The sequence below is a fragment of the Eleutherodactylus coqui genome, chromosome 1 (genome assembly GCF_035609145.1).
Source record: "Eleutherodactylus coqui strain aEleCoq1 chromosome 1, aEleCoq1.hap1, whole genome shotgun sequence".
NCBI classification, from domain to species: domain Eukaryota; kingdom Metazoa; phylum Chordata; class Amphibia; order Anura; family Eleutherodactylidae; genus Eleutherodactylus; species Eleutherodactylus coqui.
This window is the reverse complement of record NC_089837.1, coordinates 292,927,445-292,947,931: the sequence shown is the minus strand read 5'-3', so window position 1 is coordinate 292,947,931 and position 20,487 is coordinate 292,927,445.

Sequence of the window (20,487 nt, the reverse complement as noted above, 5' to 3'; positions counted from 1 at the left end):
CCCGCATCCAAGGCCCCGTCCTCTAGGCCTACCCCTACCCGTCAGCATGGTGTATTACGAATAGAGCAGACACAGAGCAGTCTGAGTAATTATGCAATTATTGGCATGCAGTTGGAAGCTGACAGCGGTTATGTAATGCACACTGCAGTCCGAAAAAAATTATACACTAGGCTGCAAAAAGGCCTAGCTGGGTAATAGTGAGCCACTACAACTCCCAGCGGCCACGCAGTAAAATGCACACGGTCACAGTTAGCCCTAAGAAGGAGCTTTTCCCAAAATTTTTTGAAAAAGCAAACAGCCTAGATAGCGTGTATATGTCTTTCCCTCTATCAGTGGCTGTGGGCGAACACTGTGCGTGAAGTTGACGGGACGCACAGAGCGGTGTAAAAAATTAGGCAATTATTGGCCTGCACTTAGAGGGTCACAGCGGTTATGTAACGCACACTGTAGGCCAAAAAAATTATACGCTGGGCTGCAGAAAGGCCTAGCTGGCTAATAGTGAGCCACTACAACAGTAATGCACACGCTCACAGGTAGCCCTAAGAAAGAGCTTTTTTGGGGTATTTGTTGACAGGATTCTACACTACCACTGTCCCTGCCTGACCAGTACTGCCACTATACTCTGTATAATTGGCTGCAGACTGACAACGCAATAGTCTGCAGAGCCCAAGATGAAAAAAAAAAAAAGTGCAAAACTGCTCCCAGCTGCCACAACAGTAATGCACACGGTCAGAGGTAGCCCTAAGAAGGACCGTTGTGGTACTTGTTGACAGGATTCTACACTACCACTGTCCCTGCCTGACCAGTACTGCCCCTATACTCTGTATAATTGGCTGCAGACTGAGAACGCAATTGTCTGCATAGCCCAAGATGAAAACAAAAAAAAGTACAAAACTGCTCCCAGCTGCCACAACAGTAATGCACACGCTCACAGGTAGCCCTAAGAAGGACCGTTGTGGTACTTGTTGACAGGATTCTACACTACCACTGTCCCTGCCTGACTAGTACTGCCCCTATACTCTGTATAATTGACTGCAGAATGAGAACGCTATAGCTGTAATAGCCTGCACAGCCCGAGATGAAAAAAAAAAATTTGGTGGAAAACTGCTCCCAGCAGCCACAACAGTAATGAACACGGTCAGATGTGGCCCTAAGAAGGACCGTTGGGGTTCTTGAAGATGCTAACACTCTCCCTATAGCAGCAGCAGCACTCTCCCTAATCTCTGCCAGCGTGTGTCACAGGAGAAAGTTGTAATGCCTTCCCTGCATGTCTATTGGCCAGAAAATGGCGCTAAACATGCAGGGAAGGAAATGGAATTGACTTGAGTACCGCGTGGTGCTCGTCTCGAGTAACGAGCATCTCGAGTACCCTAATACTCGAGCGAGCATCAAGCTCGGTCGAGTACGTTCGCTCATCTCTAGTTGCGATGTTTTTTTCCGCTAAAAACCTTGCTCACGGTCGTGTGAATGGACAAAAAATGCTAATTATCTCTGGCTGGGATCATGGAAAATCATCTATTAATGCAAATGTACAGCGTGGATGAGAAAACGTAAAAATGCATACAGTCGTGTAAAAGAGCCCTTGGTCTGTTTCTCTGGAGTAGAAATTATCCCTGCATTATTGGGATTTGTCCCTACAAATGCAAAATTTAGTAGTAATTTATCATAAGTATATATGTGTTAATTCTTAGGCCTCATGTCCACGGGGAAAATCAGATCCGCTGCAGATTCTACATGGAGAATCTGCAGCGGGTCCCTCCTGCCCCGCGGACATGAGCGCTGAAAATAGCAATTTAAAAGCATTTACCTATCCGTAGCGGGCGGGGAAGGTCAGCTGTTCCTCACGGCCGGATCTTCATTTTCGGCCGGCGGATGAATTCGTCACGCCGGCGGCACGTCGCCGGCACGTCGCCGACGTGCCGCGCGCATGCGCCGGGCACATCCGCCGAGCCGAAGCAAGAAAGATGCGGCCGTGAGGAAGAGAAGACCTTCAGCGCCCGCTCCGGGTGAGTAATTCTTTTAAATTCCTATTTTTGGTCTCCCGCGGATCCGGACGGCTTCCATAGGCTTCAATAGAAGCCCGCGGGAGCCGACCCCGCGGGAGACCCGCATGAAAATGGAGCATGGTCCGGATTTTTTCATGCTCCATTTTTTTTTAAATCTCTTTTATTGACGATCCGCGGGTATTTATCTACCCCGCGGGTGGTCAATGCATCCCTATGGGGTGCGGATCCGCGGGCAGAAGAAGAGTTAAAATCCGCTGCGGATTTTAATTCTTATTTTGCCCGTGGACATGAGCCCTTAGTCCTGCAGTTTTAACAATTTATTATTAAAAGTTATGTTTTAAATATAAGGGATTTCTGCGAAAGGAATTTGGGGCTACTTTAGATTCCTCTGCCATGGTGAATTATTTTTATTAGGAAACTAAATGCTAGAACAAGGGGGAACAATTGGTGATTAGTTGGGGGAAAATCAGAAGCCGTGTCAGAAATATTATTTTACTGAAAGACTAGTAGATTTTTGGAACAAAGTTACAGCAGATGTAGTTGGAAAATGGACATTAAATGATAATGACATTAAATAAGCATATATCAATCCTAAGAGAGAAATAATATAACGACAGACTTAATGGACCATGTGGTCTCTTTCTGCCAACAATTTTCTTTTTTTCATATAGCCATAGACGTTCTATACCATATGCCTTTTTTATATACCCTAATAACAATAATCTATTGGCTGCCAAAGCACGTATGGAATAGCAGCTGTAAAGTGAGAAGAAAACTCTCCTTTTTAGACCTCAGATTAGGACCTTAGGGACCTCTAAGTGTTTTAATGGTACAGCATTAAGGCATGTAGTAGATCCCAAAGTATTGATTGCTTATTGTAAACATATAATCTTGTAGAAGTAAGTGATTACAATATCAGAGGAAAAGAATAGTTTATTGCGGAAAACTGAACACTTGTAGGGAGGCTCTAGTATCCAGTTGTACCGCCTCTAGCTTGGATGCCAGATGTGATACGGGCAGCCATAAAGGCTCTAGTACCCTGTTGTATTGCCTCTAGCTTGGATGTAAGATGTGATACGGGTGGGCATGGAGGCATACAGGTTCCATAGGGTATCTTGCGGCATATCGGGTCACATTTGCTATAACTGAGCCTGTAGATTGTGCAAACTCATAGTCTGTCAAAGTTGGTGTCCCAGATGGTCCCATACATGTCTATTGGTGATAAATCTGGGGAAGCATCCCTGTGGCACCCTTGCTGTGTGCAGCTGAGCATTAGCCTACTGGAAAATGCCTCTTGAAAGACCTATCATGAAAGTCAACACATGTGGCTGCAGGATGTCTTGAACATATTGCTGAGCTGTCATTGTCCTTCGTACCCCAACTGGCATGTATGATAGCCCCTCCCCCATACTATAGCACCAGCAGTGGGGGCAGTGCGCCACTCTTACAGGAAAGGCAGGATTGAGGCACTCACTTCTAGGTCTCTAGACATAAACACATATACTTCAGTGCCCAAACTAAACCTAGATTTGTTGCTGAAGAAAACCCAATTCCTCTCCATATCAGTCCAGTTTTGTCATTCTCGACACCACTGCAAATGGAGGTGACGGTGGGTGTCAAAGGCAGTACATGTTATGAGCACCGTGAGATCAAATGTCATTCAGCCAAGCACCTGGGAATGCTTCAGACAGACACAGAGGTCTGTAGTTTTGGTGCCACCTGTCTCTGGGTGGCAGACAGTGAGACAGTTGTGCTTGTCAGACAATCAGACAATCCTCTTTACTTGTGGTCTTTTGAGGGTGTCCTGAGCCTAGTTATCTTGTGTACGTGCCCTCATGCCTCCACTGGTCTCAACACTTCATAACAGCCTGTTCAGAATGACCCAGGTCATTGATACAACCATCCAGCTTCCCGCATTCCAATACTCTCAAGCACTGTTTACTGTGTGAAATCTCTTCTATTGCATTAAAGAGGAATGTTTAGTGGTCAGCAAGCTCTACACAAGTGGAAAAAGAGGTCCACTATACACAAGGAGCCTCAGAAAGCCTTTTTTATAGGCCAATAATGTAACCATTCACCTAATCACACAACAGCTCTATTCATTTGCATATCTGCCTGAGATGTAACTGTATGCCAAGTTTTGCAGCAGAAAGACAACTCCTTTTAGGCGCTTGATTTTTTTTGACTGAGTTTATTTAGAATTCACAGAGGACCAAGGTATATTACCCTCAGAAGGGCTCTATAATTGTAGAACAACAAATTAAAGGGGTTGTCCCGCGCCGAAACGTTTTTTTTTTTTTTTTCAACCCCCCCCCCCCCCTGTTCGGCGCGAGACAACCCCGATGCAGGGGTTAAAAAAGAAAACCGGACAGTGCTTACCTGAATCCCCGCGCTCCGGTGACTTCTTACTTACCTGCTGAAGATGGCCGCCAGGATCTTCTCTCTCGGTGGACCGCAGGGCTTCTGTGCGGTCCATTGCCGATTCCAGCCTCCTGATTGGCTGGAATCGGCATGTGACGGGGCGGAGCTACAAGGAGAAGACCGGACTGCGCAAGCGCGTCTAATCTGGCGATTAGACGCTGAAAATTAGACGGCTCCATGGAAACGAGGACGCTAGCAACGGAACAGGTAAGTGAAAAATTTCTTATAACTTCTGTATGGCTCATAATTAATGCACAATGTACATTACAAAGTGCATTATTATGGCCATACAGAAGTGTATAGACCCACTTGCTTTCGCGGGACAACCCCTTTAAGTACAAAGCTGTCTATCTAGACTTAAAACATAGCAGAGCTTCTAAATTGGAAATAGAGGGGGGAAGTAGCATAATAACCTAACACACCTTATTTTGGCCACTGTGAATGGCAGAGAGCTTGCCCTGAAAAAGGGTGATCCTAAGTAGGATCCTGATCCTAGATCACTCTGTTTCGTCCTACAAATAAAGGGATATATATCAAAGGACAAATATAAAAAAAACGTTTTTGAGACACCATATACAAAATAGAAGGGAACATGCTTCTATGGACAGGTATGGAATTTAAAAGAGAGAAGGACAAATATTGTATGCTGTATATTGTACATAAAGATAACATGTCACGTCCGTACAGCACCATAAACTAAGTTATGGTGCTGTTAGGGAATGTGGATGTGACAAAGAGTTAGGGAGGTATTTTTTATACTCAACCACAATCCAGTGGTGTCTCCCTCTGAAGTCGTGGATCATAGTGTTTATTTGAAATGCTCATTGGGGACTTGTATACAGCTAACATCAATTTACGCTTTACACATCACACGGGTTAATGAAGTGTGTTTTTTAGATATCATAATTAAGCAAACTAACACTTATAGAAGGCCAAAATCCGGTAACAACCTGCTGGTTTAGGGAAGCCACTACCCATTTTCTCTGAGACGGGATACTTATAAAGGTCAGTACCTAGGAATGAGGCAAAACTGTGCTTCCCTGTACAAATGTAACTTTGATGACTTCAACAGAACATGTAGGAAAAGGGATTACCTAAATAAGATATTGACGGAGGCCTACAATTTTGCGCTCAACAGAGCAGACAGGGTGTATTGAAACAGATAGATGACTCGCAGATATGTATTATTTTCACATATGATGCTGCGGAAAAGGACGTGTGCAGAATTTTTTATAACTTCTGGTCCATTCTGATAAGTGATCCCATTACAAAACGATCTTGTGGGCAAATCCATGAACATGATCTACTCGAGAGGTAGAAATTTAAACTCCACTCCACAGACTAGGCACCTGGTTGGTTACAAGATAGTTAGGACATATTGTTGTAGGGATTGCAAAGCCTATAGATATATCAGCAAGTGATATACCTTGCGCAGCATAACTACAGGTTCCATACATGAGAACAAAAGATATGGTGTATATTTATGCACCTCTTCATATCTGCTCTCTTACATAGGTAAAAATGTGAATTTAGAATTTGCATTTTCAAGCATGTAGGACACATAGAAAATAAAAGGGACAAGACAATTCCTAATTACACTGCTCAACAGCATTTTTTGCAATTCTTATGGATTTTTGGGTGTAGAATCTGAATTTACCATTAGAAATGATGTGCCACATAATGTTTTTATGCAATTTAGATTTTTTAAAAAGGTTTTTGTGTTTGTTGGGCCACATATCAGAAAATTAATGAAAGATCTAACCTTTGATACTAAACTCACAAATCTCAAATTAGCCGCTGGTCCTCTTTTAAAGCGATTGCGCATGGCTCGAGCGAGTAGTGCCTTAGCCGAGTATCCTCCCGCTCGTCTCTAAAGATTCGACTGCCGGCACGGGGGACAGGTGAGTTGCGGCGGTGAGCAGGGGAAAGCAGGGGGGAGAGAGGGAGAGAGAGATCTCCCCTCCGTTCCTTCCCGCTCTCCTCCGCCGCTCCCCGCCCCCGGTCGGCCCCCGAATCTTTAGAGACGAGCGGGAGGATACTCGGCTAAGGCACTACTCGCTCAAGTAGTTAGCCTTAGCGAGTATTCTCACTCATCTCTAATAGTGAGTGATCTATTGCACAGCTACAAGAACATGGGGTGTAGAATGTCTCTAAAACTATATTTTTTACATTAGCACCTTAATTTCTTCCCGAAACGTTTGAGTGCCTTCAGTAATGAACAGGGTGAACGCTTTCACCAAGACATCGTTATCAAGGACACTGGAGCCCTTTGATGATGGGGGATTACTGTTGGCTTCTGGTTAGGGAGACTAATGAGACACCATACAAGAGAAAAGCTTCATCATCCCATTTTGCCAAACCAAATCAGTTTGAACGTTGTAATATGTAAATCTTAGTGCTGTTCTTGGTCTCACATTCACAAATACATTACCAGAAAAACATTATTGAGTTCTGAATGTTATTTTTTTCTTGTATTTCTTTAGCCTTCTTTTCCTTCACAGACTGTCTCTATTTACCACTGTACATATGTCATGCTTTACTTGTACATCCATTATCTAATTTTCTGTTTGGGGTACACATACAACAAGTTCAGTAATTGTTTTAGTTTTAATTATTTGGAGCTTACACATCCTTAAGTTTAGTAATCATTATTTACTGTACATGTGCTTTTAAACCTCATATTATCTTTTCCTTTTTCTTGAATCTCATTATACACTGTTGCTCTCGGTGTTTTATAGAATGATGATTGCATACAGTCCATTGTACAGGGTGATTCAAAAGTCAGGGCAATTTTTGAATGAAAAGATGTACAAGTAGGAAACTTTGTAGAACACTTAGATGGATGGGGGGGGGGGGGGGGGGGCATATTTAACAGTATTGCAGTGCCTGTGAGAGCGATCTTGGATTCAGGTCAAGAAACTTGAATAGAAAGGAGGTCAGAAATTGCTATGTGCAGCAAATTAAAGAAACCCATTTCATCAGAAATTGCTAGCATGCTTGCTAAAGACTACCAAGTCGAAACGTATTGCATATTCGTATGGAGAAATAAAGTATTTTTTGCACCATTTATTCTCTCACACTACTTCTTTAGTTTGCTGCATTTGGTAGATCCTTCATTTGGGTTCCTGCCTGTGACTGTGCATTTTTTATCTGCCTCGCTGGGAACAGCAATCCAGGGAGTGCTGCTCGCATATGTTTTTATTTCTCTGCTAAATTGCTTGGTGCAGTTATTTTTTTCTATACCTGCAAACATTTTTGAGTTATGGATGATGTCATACTGAGATTAAGTTGTTATGTTTAATTATGTGATATGGAAAACACTAATCACATGTCTTTTCAGGTACCGGAAGATGCTGATAATAATCCAGGACAGAATAGAGATCATTTTCATGGTCAGTAACTTGTAACTACATGATGGGGATCTTCCATTGACAAATGAACACCTTCAAATGTGTCTGTCATCAATTTATTGCATGCAATTTGTATGCGTTTTCTGATATTGTAGTACAGTACTCACGCAGCCCCTCCTAAATAGCATTGTGTTCGTGATTATTCTCTGTAAATGTTAGTTTTATAAGCAAAGTGCCTGACATAGGGTGGCTATGTATTGTAATTACATTTCTTTTTACTTGGTTGTAATGTTTTAAATGTTGACTGGTTGCAGAATATCTTGTGGAGAGGAAGCAAAGATGTGTGGTAGTATGTAGGCTATAAAGAAGCCATGCAAGCCAGATCCCTTCTCACAGACCGCGCTACTACCCAGACTCTGCTGGTAGCACCTTTCAGTAGTTTCTACTGGTGTTCTCGAAGTAAAGTCAAGCTGTCCATCTTCCAAGCAGTATAGATGATGGAGATGGTCACCATTTTTATATGCGTAATTTCTGTTGTTCAGCTGTGTAATTCTAAGATGGCAGAGTATGAAAAAACTGTATTTCTCATAAAGTTGGTTTGTATTTGAAACTACTTGGGGCATCTCCCATATACAATGAGGGAAAAAGAGATGTATTGTATATATAAACAGGTCAGACTGGTCTTTTATCAGCAGGAGATACCAACAGAGGAGCTAGATGTGAATTAGCACATCTAGTCACCAAGGTGTAAACAGAAACTGGTTCCTTGCAGTTTGAGGGAAAAGCCAGTTTGAACCAAATGCTGGTTCTACCATGTCGCTAAGACTCTGAGATATACTGAGTGCCTATTGAGCATGTCTGAAAATATCCTTCCCTCACTGCTATGGCTAAAGTGTTACATAACAAGCACTTTCCATGAGAATGACCTATCAGCACACAAAATGTAGTAATGTGTCTGAATGTCCCACCTTCCTTTATTTAAATACTATATAAAGCTTTTCCTGCCAAATAAAATCAGGTGTCCTATGGCATACACACTATAATGCCTGTCCTCCATTGGCTTCTCCTGGCTTGTATTAATTATATGTAATAAGCCCCCCACAGTATATTGAATAGTGCAAATTGTGCTAATAGAAATTGGCACCCAAACAGGAACACAGAGATGCTGTTTCACCTTTTCCGGACATTGAGGGGCTTCCAGGCAGAGACGGACAGATTAAAATGAGCTCAAACAAAGTAAAAAGTTTTATTTTTATACCTATGTCATCTTTCCCTCTCTGCAATGATCCTCAGCAAGTCCAGGTGAGTTGAAATATTATAAGTCTGAGTCAAAAGAACTATGAAGTAGATATACTGTGTTTTTTTCCCAGTTGTCTCCATGACAGCACCAGCTGAGATCGCCTCCTCCTGTTAGGACAGGAACACACAGAGAGTTTTAAAAGCTCCCCCCTCTACCAGCTTCCTCAGTGTTCTTCCTGTCCTGCCAGGAAGAAGGATCGCAAAGAGGTTCTGGGTGGAGGTGGAGATCCCAGCAAGAAAAGAAAGAAAAAAATAAACTTACAAAGAATCGAAGGTCAGGGGAAAATAAGTCTGTCATCCCTTCTAGAGGATTAGCTCCTGGGATGCTGCATGGGTCATTTAACCCAGGTTGGATTCCTCCTGTGGTGGCCCATCGGAGGTGGAAAGTGGGGGCCCCATTCTGTTCCTTGCTCCGTTCCTGACGCTGCCAACACACAGTGGCTTCTGAGCCCGCATAGGGGCGGACGTGACACTCTCTGGCTCTGTGCAATGACGCAACCGAGTCAGCATCACAGGATGTAGTGTGGGGTGTGACCAGGCGGCAGATGGCGTGTTAAAAAAAAGGATAAAAAAACAGAAATGTCTTTTTTGCATTTAAAAGGAATCTGAGAGAAGACAAGAGCTGGACACTAAGTTAAGTTCTGCTGCTGCAGACTTATTGTCCTAGGGTGGTCTGGTCTAGGCAAAATGAGTACTCCAGCACTAGACATTCCTAAACCGGCTGCTGCCTCGGGGGTTGTAAGTAGCCCATTGTGTAAAAACACTTGATTCAAAATGTCATTTAAATTAAATGTCTTTACGTTTATTTGCCTTTCCAGGATGTTGTTAGGGGGACAAGGAAGTAGATGTCCCACCCAAAGTAAAGCCAAAAAAATGTGCGGAATGTGCAAAAAGATTGCCCTTCATGTAAGACAGACCGCTGTGTAAATTATGTAAAGTTAAAGTTATAAAGGGAGAATCAAGCGAATTTATGGAGGATATTAGATAGCTGATCAGGGAGGAAGTCCGCTCAGCCCTGACATCTCAAAACATACTGCCAGTTACGGCATCTTGGTCAAAACGCTCTAGGAGGCCTTGTAGCTCAGGTGATTATTCAGATTCTGAAAGAAGTACTGTATTTTCAGACATCAAGGAAAATCTAAGTCCCAGGGAGTTCTCGGATGAGGACAATTATAAAAAATTCCTGTCTAGTCAGGAAGACCTTTCAGAGCTCATAAAATTGATCAGAGCCACCCTCAAGATGGAGGAGCCCAGAAAACCTTGCACAATTCAGGATGAGGTCTTTGGGGTTCCGGAGAAGAGACATAGACACACATTCACAGTCCATAAAAACATACAAAAGCTGATCCAGAAAGAGTGGGAAAAAAACGATAATATATCGTTCACTACCAAAGATTATAAAAGGTGCTACCTGTTTTTGGATGAAGTGTGTGCAGATTGATAGGAAATACCCAAGGTGGACATTCCTGTAGGCAATGTGGCCAAATAAACGACCCTACCATTGGAGGACGCCACACAGCTAAAAGATCCTATGGATCAAAAAGCGGAGAGCCTCTTAAAGAAAACCTGGGAAGCAGTAGCTAGTCTTTTCTAACCAGACGTAGCAGCCACATGTGTGGTTAGAACCCTGAATGTATGGTTAGGTCAATTAGAGCTCCATATATCCAACAAGACCCAGAGGGCAACAGATTATGGACTCTCTCTGGATTCCCAAAATTCTACATCACGGATATCGAATAGAACTCGTATCTCATCCCAAGCAAAAGTTTCCTAGACACAGGGGGCTCAGCAGTAAAAATTAATAAGGGAAAGAGATTACATGGCATTCATAGGATGCATATTTCCATGTACCAATCCAAAGGGATTCACAAAAATTCCTCAGGTTTGCACTTCACATGGGGGGAAGAGAGAGGCATTTCCAATTTTCCTGCCTCCCCTTCAGAATCTCATCAGCCCCCTAAATTTTCCCCAAGATCATGGCCAAACTAGGGGCATAGCTAAGGCAGAAGTAAATTGTGAGGTACGACATCCTGATTGTTGCAGAAACCAGAGAACTTCTAGGGGAACATCTGGCCACAACTATTCACTTTCTCCAATATTTTGGGTGGATAATAAACTAGAAGAAATCCGATGTAACCAACAGCCAAAAGAAGTTGTTCCTAGGCATTATGCTCGATTCAAACAGTCAATGCTCTTTGTTTTCCGAGTCAAAAATGTAAGGGTTGCAACTCCAGTTCGAAGCATTTAGAAATCGATCCGGGAAGCCATGTTGTTATTAGGGAAGCTGACTTCATGCATCCCAGGGGTAGCCTGCAGGGTGCAAATGTCTCAGTCTCAAATAGAAGGCAGTCCTCTCTAGGGACAAAAATGCACATAGAGAACTCAGTAAAGGTGTCCTTATGCTGGTGGTTTTAGTCCTCAAACCTGTCAAGGGGGCGTTATTGACTTCAAAGTCTGGCTATATGTATTACAACAGACATGAGTGCCGAGGGCTGTGGGGTTTATGTGGGGGAGCGACTTCTTCAGGGGTCCTGGCCCTCAGGGATGAGGAATCGGTCCTCAAACTACAGACAACTCCGAGCAATTTGCAAAGCTCTTCAGTAGAGATGAGCGAGCGTACTCGGATAAGCACTACTCGCTCGAGTAATTGGCTTTATCCGAGTACCGCTGTGCTCGGGGCTAAAGATTCGGGTTCCGGCACGGAGCAGGGAGCTGCAGGGGAGAGCGGGGAGGAACGGAGGGGAGATCTTTCTCTCCTTCTCTCCCGCCTGCTCTACCCTGCTCCCCGCTGCGACACACCTGTCAGCCGCAGCGGCACCCGAATCTTTAGCCCCGAGCACAGCGATACTCGGATAAAGCCAATTACTCGAGCGAGTAGTGCTTATCCGAGTACGCTCGCTCATCTCTACTCTTCAGTAATTGGGGAATTTCACATGCAACCAACATCTAAAGATCCTGTCGGACAACACAACGGCAGTTGCCCACATCCAGCATCAAGGAGGAACGAGGTTTCCATCCTTACAAAACATCTCCCAAAAAATCTTTCTTTGGGCGAAAAGTCAGGTCCTATCAATATCTGCAGCGCCCCTGAAAGGAATCTTAAATCAAAAGGCGGACTATCTCAGAAGGAGACGTATAGACCCAGGGGAATGTTCATTCTCTCTGGAGGCCTTCAAAATTTTGATGAACAAGTGGGGAGTTCCACAAATAGATCTGTTTGTTACGAGAGAGAATTGCAAAGTGAGGAAGTTCTACCTCATGCCGGAGGATCAGCTGGTAGCAGTCAATGTATTGACCCAGGACTGGGGTAGGGGACTGGCCTATGCATTTTCCCCAATTTCTCTAACCCCGAAGGTCTTCCAGGATTTCGGCTTTCAAGAATGTAAACTTATACTAGGAGCTACATTCTAGCCAAGGAGGAGCTGGTTTGGGCTCCTAAAAAAACTAAGCCTACAAGACCCAGCCCTCCTGCCTGCTCAAGTAGACTTTCTGAGGCCGGGCCCTCTAAGTCATCCAAATGTAGCACGTCTCCGCTTGACAGCATGGATTTTGAAAAATCCATGCTGTGGGAAAGGGGCTTCTCCGAGAAACAGACCTTGTTATTAAGTAGGAAATCAACAACTAATAGAATTTATCTGAAGGTCTGGAAAAGATATCTCTCATGGGGTTAGGAGTGGAAGCTCCAGGTTTCTTCTCCAGCCATCCCGACAATACTTGAATTCCTGCAGGAGAGCCTGGATATGGACCTCTCTTCAAATACACTAAGGGTGCAGGTAGTGGTCCTTAGTCCCCTTTCTGACATCAGGCTCTCCTGGGTCGATAGGTTCATGAAAGCAACAGACAGATTGAAACCCAAAACTATAAATCTGTTTCCCAATTGTAACCTAAATCTTCAGACCCATTTGAACCTATAGAATCACTCCCAATTAGAGTCCTGACAGTAAAAGCAATTTTCTTAGTGGCAACTACCGTGTTTCCCCGAAAGTAAGACAGTGTCTTACTTTCTTTTTATCTGCAAAAGCCCCGCTATGTCTTACTTTCGGGGTATGTCTTATAATAAAAAAAAATCATTACTCACCTCCCCCGGCGTTCTGTCGTGCTCCGGCAGGATGTCGCTCGCTCCTCGTCCCCGGCGCAGTATTGCTTTCTGAATGCGGGGCTTGAAATCCCCGCCTCCAGAAAGCTAATACACACGCCGTCAGCCAGTTACAGCCATTCAATGACAGCATTGAATGGCTGTGATTGGCTGAAGGCGCACGTGGCTTCAGCCAATCACACTATTCAATGACATCATTGAATGGCTGTGATTGGCTGAAGCCACGTGCGCCTTCAGCCAATCACAGCCATTCAATGATGTCATTGAATAGTGTGATTGGCTGAAGCCACGTGCGCCTTCAGCCAATCACAGCCATTCAATGCTGTCATTGAATGGCTGTAACTGGCTGACGGCGTGTGTATTAGCTTTCTGGAGGCGGGGATTTCAAGCCCCGCATTCAGAAAGCAATGCTGCGCCGGGGACGAGGAGCGAGCGACATCCTGCCGGAGCGCGACAGAACGCCGGGGGAGGTGAGTAATGATTTTTTTTTTCTCCACTGTATATACCGGTACGGTATGTCTTACTTTCGGGGTACGGCTTACATTGGCCGACCCCCCTGACACCCCCGATACGTCTTACAATCGGGGGTGTCTTACTATCGGGGAAACACGGTACTTCTGCCAGATGATTTAGTGAGCTGGAGGCTTTAGCTATTCATCAGCCCCTTTAAAGTCACCAAAACCAAGAAAATATTCAAATTAGACCCATCCTTCATGCCTAAGGTAGTGTCACCATTTTGTCGGGTACAGGACATAATAATTCCCTCGTTTTTTGATAATCCTAAAAGCAATCAAGAATTTAATTGTCTGGACGTTAGGAGAGCAGTCCTGCAGTATATCAACATCAGAAGCAAATAGAGACAGGATGCTAATCTGTTTATCCAAATTTTTGTGCCCACTCAATAAGGGAAAGAATGCAGCGAAAACTTCTATAGCCAGGTGGATCCGCCTGGCTATCACTGAAGCATATAGGGCATTAGATAAAGAAGCCCCCAGTAGACTTAAAGCCCACTCTACAAGGGCAGTATCCACTTCCTGGGTTGAACACCCTTATATAGTAGCTCTATTGTATAGTGTGCAGCTCTTATGTAGTACGTAGCTCGACGCGTTTCACCACTATATGTAAGTGGATCTTCAGGAGAAGTGGTACTTTAAGAATTAGGAGCCAATATTAGGATTTCGTGCAATGCTTGAGCTTAGATTCAAGATGGTGTTAGTCCTATAGATAATCTACTCTTCCCATTTATTCCAAAGCTTAGAAAAGCAAAGATAGGTATTGACCAAAGCTCAGATAACGGAGCCTATATTAGTTTGTTGTTTGAGAACCTCTAACTTCTAGTGCCTCGACTTAGCTGGATCTTAGTTGATGATCCAACCAATGTTGGTCTTATATAAAGTATGCGCCTCCAATCCCCCTTGTAAGCATAGTGGGGTGATGGCTAGACCAATATCTCAAAATAGAGACGTAGTTTGACCTGTTGTCTAATTCCCCTTCTGGTATATGGCGATTTAATGCCCAAATTCAGAAGGTTTGACTGACAGGGGTATTGTCTCCTTCAAAGCGAGTCTATCCCCCCAGTCTACCACCGAGACTATGGGAGCTACTTTTTATTATTTTTCTTGAGCTATCTATCATGCAATAGGGAAATTCCTCTAACTTAAGCCTTAGGGATCTGGATTCTAGACTAGGTTGTCTCTAAATTATCTGCGCCACTATACCAAAATGGCGACAGCTTAGGAGTGGGGGGATAGACTCGCTCTTAAGGAGACAATACCCCTGTCAGTCAAACCTTCTGAATTTGGGCATTAAATCGCTATATACCAGAAGGGGAATTAGACAACAGGTCAAACTACGTCTCTATTTTGAGATATTGGTCTAGCCATCACCCCACTATGCTTACAAGGGGGATTGGAGGCGCATACTTTATATAAGACCAACATTGGTTGGATCATCAACTAAGATCAAGCTAAGTCGAGACACTAGAAGTTACAGGTTCTCAAACAACAAACTAATATAGGCTCCGTTATCTGAGCTTTGGTCAATACCTATCTTTGCTTTTCTAAGCTTTGGAATAAATGGGAAGAGTAGATTATTTATAGGACTAACGCCATCTTGAATCTAAGCTCAAGCATTGCACGAAATCTTAATATTGGCTCCTAATTCTTAAAGTACCACTTCTCCTGAAGATCCACTTACATATAGTGGTGAAACGCGTCGAGCTACGTACTACATAAGAGCTGCACACTGTACAATAGAGCTACTATATAAGGGTTGTACACTGTGTAGACCTCTGTTGAACTTGAGCTGCCACTTCAAGAGTGGCATACTCTATAAGAACTGCATACTGTACAATTTAAAGGGGTAACTTCCCAGTAAATAGCAGTTCCAGAAATTATGTTTTAATTGAACCGAATTGGTTGAGAAGCACACTGCTCAAAGAGATGACACGATCAGTATGCGACTATAGAAACAATCATTAGAATCGAAGTCCCACCTGTGTTGATATTAGTCATCTATAATAAAACCTATCCTCATTTTTTATTGAATTCACACATAAGAATTAACCACCACCAGTGAGGATAGAGGCAGTTGAGGTCCCCCCTAACGATTATCTCTGAATTGTGGGACATTTACACATCAGTAACGATATACCACTAACACCAGGAACGGGTCAGGACTGATCTTATATGTTGTATTTGTTAGTCCATCTAAGTCGAATCGGAGGTGCCGCTAACCTTGTGAATGCGACACTTATGATCTGCTATATGTTGTGCCCTTAGTGTGTTTTTTAATAGAATCTCAATAAAATATATTAAGTTTTAATTCAAGTCTTCCCTGTGATAGGGCTTTTTCTTTCTGGCAAGACTTTGCTGCCCCCTCTGTGAATTGATACTGGACATAAGGAAATCAAGAGAAATATAGTAGCCTTTATTGCAAAGCAAACCTCAAAGACAGTAGAAAGTTTTAGAACAATCAGCGACCGTATCATTGCTATCTGGATACATGGTAAGCCAGTGAACATCTCAATCTTACAGGTCTAATCCCCAATGACAGATGCCTATAAAGAAACCATTGAAGATTTATATCTCAACGTCCAGAAAACTCGAAACAAAGTGCCAGAGAAGGACATCATTTACATTATGAGCAACTTCAATTCTAAAGTTGGCAGCCAGCCAGCAGCAACCATCACAGGAAGATTTGGGCTCGGTGAAAGAAATGAAGCCGGTGATCGCCTTTTACAGTTCTGCCAAGAAAATGGGCTCAGGATAACAAACACATGGTTTATGTAGCCCAAACACCGACTGTACATGTGGACATCTCCCAATGGCCTCCATCGAAAACAGATTGATTACATCCTGTGTAATCATCGTTGGCATAGTTCAGTCATTGCAATAAAAAAACTTTTCTAGCACTGACTGTGGCACTGATCATGAACTCCTTATAGATAAGATCAAGGTCAAAATCTGTAGCATTAGGAAAGGTGCTCCATTGAGAAAATTCGACACAATTGAGGTAGCAAATGGATTCAGACTGCTTGACACATCAGAAAAGCATCCACTTGAACTATGGCATGATGTACAGTCCATGGTTATGGGAACAGCTAGTATGCATTTTACCTATAAGAAGCAGGAAAAACAACGTTATTGGTTGTCCAAAAAACCCCTCAGAATAGTTGGAAAAAGAGCATTAAAGGCATCCGACAACAAGGATGAAGTTTGGCAACTAAATGTCAATTTTTAACAAGCAGCAAGGAAATGGACTGGAATGAGTGTTGCAAACAACTTAAAGCAGAAGTCATGAAAGGCCATATGCGAGGCCTATTCTCACAAGTCAAGATGGCCCGAAAACCTTTTATGGCACACAACAGTACAATCAAAGGCAAAAATGGGAAGGAACTGAATGACCAACAGAGTATTGAGGGTAGGTGGAGGGAATACTCAGAGGAACTATATGTCTGCAACCACATACCTGTACCATTGCATGAGATGAAGCCTGTTGAAATGGAGCCCTCCACTATGAAGTCAAAAGTGGTTATGGCAATGAAACAACTACCCAAAAATAAAGCGCCAGGCATACATAACATACTGGCAGAGCTATTGCTGCCAGTATCAGTGAAAACCATCACAGCACTGTGAAAGACAGTGTGGGCATCCACACAATGGCCACAGGACTGGAATAGATCTGACTTTATCTCTCTACCAAAGAAAGGCGACTCCCAGAATTGCTCCAACTACAAAACATAAGCCCTCATTCCGCATGCAAATGAGAGCCTTCTCAAAATTATACAGGAAAGACTGAGATCATGTGGAAAATGGACCTAGACAAATTTCAAATCAGGGTGAAAATAGGTGGCAGAAACATCAACAATCTCCATTATGCAGATGACGCAACTCTGCTTGCAGGTCTGAAGCAGCTGATATTTAAAGAAGACAAAAATTATGCAAAAAATGGCCAAATTCAAATCAAAATCATCAATGAAGCCAAAGAATGCATGTGAGACTTCATCTTCCTTGGATCAAAAATCTATGCCAGAGATAAAACATAGGATAGCATTGGGGTGCAGTACGATGCTAAACATGTACAAAATCTATAAAAGTTATATCAGCATAGCAACTAAACACAGGATAGTACAAAACAGTGTATTCCCTATAGCTATGTATGGAAGTGAAAGCTGGACTGCGAAAAATTCTGATAGAAGGAGGATTGAGGTGTTTGAGCTGTGGTGCTGGTGAAAGCTGTTGCATATGCCCTTAACAGAAAAAGTAACAAAGTCCTGAATCGCATAAGACCTGATATCACGGGAGGGCAAGATGACCAGACTCAGACTCATGTATTTTGGCCATGTAATGTGAGCAGAGTCACTAGAAAAATCTATAATGCTTGGACAGATCAGTGGCAAAAGAAGACCCATCTGCCAAAGGACACAATGGCCTTTAGGGTCGCAGAGGGTCGTGATCGACTAAGCAGCTACTTGTAACATAGGAGGGGAGGGTCCGAGTATGTAATTTTCAGACAGTAATCCTTGTGCAGGTTATGATACTTTTTTCTTTTAACAGTGTGTTTCCACGCCCAGTGTAAGCAAGCGGGGTACACTTGCCTGCGGATCGCCAACTCTCAGACCGGAATGGGCACCGACCACGTAGAAGTACTCTCTGGAAACACAGATTTCCTTTAAACCTGGCTCCTGCCAGTCTTTATTCACAGTACGACCAGCATAAACATAGTCCATAAAACGTTCTTCAACAAAAACATAAAAGTTCACATACACACCCCACCTGGGTGTTAAGGTCAGGGTGGTCACTCCTGTCGGACTCTGGCCTGTGCTAGGCCACCGACCTGCAGCAGCTTAGCTCTGCTGCACAGGTCCACTCTGGCTTTCTCAGCCAACATCTCCCTGGGTGTAGCAGGAATGTACTATTATATCCAACTTCCTGACCACACCTATGGCCGTTTTCCCTTTTCTCAGGCACCAGAATGCCTGTCTGTTGCCCCCTACAGGCCATTCTCTGTAGTGCACCTCTACACCAGATATATGTGCAGGATAAAGTTTAATTGTGAGACACCAAGTGATAATCTGTGGAGACTGATGCCTGCAGGACATAGCATGCATCCTGTAGAGTTTGATGTTCCAATGATACCAGTACACAGCATCAATACTTCTAATAGACGTAATCACCAGATGTAAGTAGGAATGGAATAATTTTCCTGCATCATTTAAAACTTTTCTCAAATATTTACTTAAAATTCACACAAAATTCATCAGTTTTTAATTGATATTTATTGTATCTTCCGGGTACTACATTGCTTTGAAATGTGATTTTTAACTAAAAATAAATTTGTTAAGTAGGAAATTTTTGACTATTCACTGCCACCTTTTTATGCAAATTTACAAGTAAATTTTAAAAAGTTAAGATTTCAACTGTCTACAGTAAAGCTCCCCATTAGAAAAACTATTGTTACGATTGTGTGGGCAAACTAAGCACGAGGCCCACACGATCGTGACCTAAAGACGGATACACACGTGGGTTTCAGGCAACTGGCCCTGAATTACAAGGAGGATGACATGGCCCTACCTAAGCAGGGACATCACCCCAATAAAGGGTGGGCCAGCGGTCTTCGGATCTGGGCCCTAGCTGCTCCTAGGCACCACACCACCAGAACAGGATACATACACATGCTACATGACAGGGACAGAACAACAGGGCACACAGAGCCAGAAAACACAGCATACAGCTAGCAAAATGCAACCACTAGTAACAGATAATAAGCTATATATAAATACCAGGTATTAGTTGACATTTTGATCAAAAAGTGGAAGCTAGCGGGCCACTTCAAGGCTCCTGGCTATACCGATAGTCCCTACACTAACCAGGAGTCCAGCGGCACCGGACACAGGTCACACAGCAAGCTGCAACAGGACAGGAACAGATCACAGGTCACACAGCAAGCTGCAACAGGACAGGAACAGCACACAGGTCGCACAGCAAACTGCAACAGGACAGGAACAGAGCACAGGTCAGACAGCACAACAAGTCAGGGGGATAGACAGTCAGCCACTGAGCTGACATAGGGAGCTGTGTGAGGAATCCACCAACTGACACACAGAGTGAGACATAAGACGTTTGGAGACCGCACCTGCCAGGGGAGGGGAAAAGGGGATCTGCATGTGCTGCAGACTACGATTACAGGTGTCAAAAACCGTCTTTAGGGAAGCAAAGAGACACAACAGACCTACTTGCAAACACAGATCTGAGTGGGAACAAAACAGATACATCCAAGTAGTACAAAGACCAGCCTCAAATACTGAGACTTTTATATGCTGCAGACTAAAGGGGATTGGCTGCTAGAGAATACCACACTCAGCAGCTCAATTAACCCCAACCTGTAAAGGTGTGCTTCTGGAACCCAGTAGAACAACAGATTCGAGCAGCACACCCTGACAACTATATTTTGTTTCCTTGTATAATTCATTAGCACTAATTTCCAAAGTAGTGCTAGAAAAACTGTCTACTGGAAGGTTTTATTCTCAATGAGTTGCAGCAGTTTCCTGACTGGTAGAAATAGTTCAAAATGACCGTCAACTAGACATGTGATATGGACTACATTTTCAGTGCCCATCCTCCCCCCCAATACTTTCTATCTATCTATCTATCTATCTATCTATCTATCTATCTATCTATCTATCTATCTATCTATTTTAGACATATACACTACCGTTCAAAAGTTTGGGGTCACATTGAAATGTCCTTATTTTTGAAGGAAAAGCACTGTACTTTTCAATGAAGATAACTTTAAACTAGTCCTAACTTTAAAC